The 2,531-nt window shown below is 54.1% G+C and overlaps 1 non-coding gene across 1 annotated transcript; it reads left to right on the forward strand.

Moving 5' to 3' along the window:
- The first annotated feature begins 1,586 nt into the window (after positions 1-1,586).
- On the forward strand, positions 1,587-1,660 carry TRNAK-CUU. Its single transcript has one exon. It is a non-coding gene; the product is annotated as a tRNA-Lys (tRNA).
- The last annotated feature ends 871 nt before the right edge of the window (positions 1,661-2,531 follow it).

Genomic DNA, 2,531 nt, shown 5'->3' on the forward strand with positions numbered 1-2,531 from the left:
TTTACTCCCCCTGCCACCCAGCCACCTCTATCTGGATTAGTGCCTTACGAGCTCTCACGCTGGCAGGCATATGCGCCAGCTGCTAGGCAGCTGCCCTGGTCACAGGCTTTTACAGCTTCTACAGGGTAAAAAGGATCTATCTGGGGTTTGGACCCCATTGGGAGCTGGGTAGCTGAGTGCCGGAGACGGGAGTACTGCTTAAACTGTTTTCAATTAAGCCTTCAGCTCGTGGGGGATTAGGTTCAGTCTTTGATCCGTGTCTGCAGCAGGCAAGCGCCTCTGGCTTAATCGGCCCCCACCCTGCCCCCGCTGTATTAGCAGACTAAAACCTGGAGCAAAGGCACACGCCTTGCAAGGGAACAGGAGCTGGGATCTCGAACAAATGTCAACATTTTAGTAAGATGACGTTCAAAGAAGAAAAAGGTGTACGGTACAGCATTTAGGTGTAGAAGTTTCTGGTGATCAGGGAACAATGTACAGATTACCCAGGGGGTGCGAAGTTCGGTTTAAGATCGGGTGGCGTAAGGAATACAGAATCTGCAATAGCCCTGACTGGGGGTAAAAGGTTAACGTACAGACACTGAGTTAGGAGGGTATGTTGTCCATGTGAGGGCTACGTTCAGGTGCGGAGTTTAAGAAGCGGGTATGACAATGAGAATGGATTCACCCGCGTTTGGTGAGTTTTAACATTCAGTGTTTTTTAATCTTTGCCACAATCTAGTTTAAGCAGGGTCGGTATGAACTCTACCCTGCCATCTGTTGGTGATCTGTTGTAAAGGCCTTTTGGGGCTGATGTCATTTGCATGGTTACACCCACCCCAGATTGCATGAGGGGAGTGCTTGTCCAAATGGTCATTTCAGCTGCTGTGGGATCCCCCATCTCTTTGTTATTGGGGCAGGAGTAATCAAGTGTATTTTCCTGTTTAGTTTGGATCAAGGAGAGAGTAACTCTACCTGGCATTTGAGGCCTGAGAGCTTGCCCCTCGCCTGGAAAGAACTCGTCATTAAGGGGTATGGGTTCCAACCCCCCCCTCCCCTCAAGTGTGTGGGAAATAGAAATAGATGTTTGTTCTTGGTCTGATTGATTTTGTGTCTGGTGTCTAAAGACAGAGATATTTTTGAATATCTTTAGAATTGTTGTTAGTACTGAAGTTTCTCATCTTAAAGTTATGCTATTAGATTTCTTCTACAATATATTTTGGTGCTGAAAGGTAAAAGGTTGCTCTGTGTGTGCTGTTATGGAGTGAAGTAACAAAGGTTGGTTGCAGAGAGGGTGCATGTGCCACAAAAGTTGTGCCTGTCCCACCCCAGCTGTGGTCCCAGAGTCCAGAATTTGCATAAACTCACCCCCTTACCTGTGACTAACAAGCTTGCCCTGCTAACTCTTCCAGCAAAACAGACCAAAGAAAGTGTATGCAAGCCCTGTACTGCAGCCCCAGTACTATTTTCGGTTCCTTCCCACAGATCTTTCACTCCGCACCAGTCCAGTTCCTTGCTGTTGCTTGTCCAACCACTGCATGCATGTGCTAGACCGGACCCTGAGCTGATTCCTGACTGTTGTGCTCCATACAGCCTGGCCTGTCTGTGTCTCTGTGGTGCAATGGGTCAGCACGTTTGGCTCTTAACTGAAAGGATGGTGGTTCAAGCCCACCCAGGGACAGTGATAAGCCTGTGCTACTTCCTTGCTTTCCTGCGGGCAGGGCCGGCTTTAGGCCAATTCAACCAATTCCCCTGAATCGGGCCCCGCACCCAAGCCCTGCTGGTGCACTGTACTAGGGTGGCCCAGCTTCCCCAGGGGGCAATTTAAAGGGCCTGGGGCTCCCATCAGGGACTGGAGCCTCAGGCTGTTTAAATTGCCACCAGAGCCCCACTGCTGGAGACTTGGGGGCTATTTAAAAAGTCTGGGGCTCCCCTTGCTTCTACTGCCCCGGCCCTTTAAACAACCCCCGGAGCCCCGCCACTTCCCCAGGGCTCCCGCGGCTATTCAAAGGGCTGGGGTGGTGGAAGCAGGGGAGCCCCAGGCCCTTTAAACAGCCCCCGAGCCCTGGGCTGCTGCTGCTACCTTGGTGGAGAAGGGGGCACTTACCGTGCAGGGTAGACTGTAGCCCCTGTACCCGCACCCCTGCCCACAGCCAGCCCCTGCTGCACCCCCTGCCCTGCCTGCACCAGCCCCGCACCCCATGCCCTCTCTCCAGTCAAACCTTGCCGCACTCCCCTGCCTGAAGCCAGCCAGTCCCATACTCCTCTGTCTCCAGGCCTGCCAACCCCTGTGCACTCCCCTGAGGCCCTGCCTGAAGCCAACCAGCCCACTCCACCCCACATCCCCCTGCCTGCTGCCAGCCCCTGTCAGCAGCCAGTCCCACACACCCTGCCCCGCCTGCAGCCAGCCCATTTGCAGCCAGTCCTGCACCCCCTGTCCTGTCTGCAGCCAGCCCCGCACGCCTTGCCCTGCTTCCAGCCAGACCCTACCTCCAGTCAGCCCCTGCCCTGCCTCCAGCCAGCCCCATGTCCACTGGTGCCCTGCAGTTCCC

The sequence above is a fragment of the Gopherus evgoodei genome, unplaced genomic scaffold (genome assembly GCF_007399415.2).
Source record: "Gopherus evgoodei ecotype Sinaloan lineage unplaced genomic scaffold, rGopEvg1_v1.p scaffold_190_arrow_ctg1, whole genome shotgun sequence".
In the NCBI taxonomy this organism is placed as follows: domain Eukaryota; kingdom Metazoa; phylum Chordata; order Testudines; family Testudinidae; genus Gopherus; species Gopherus evgoodei.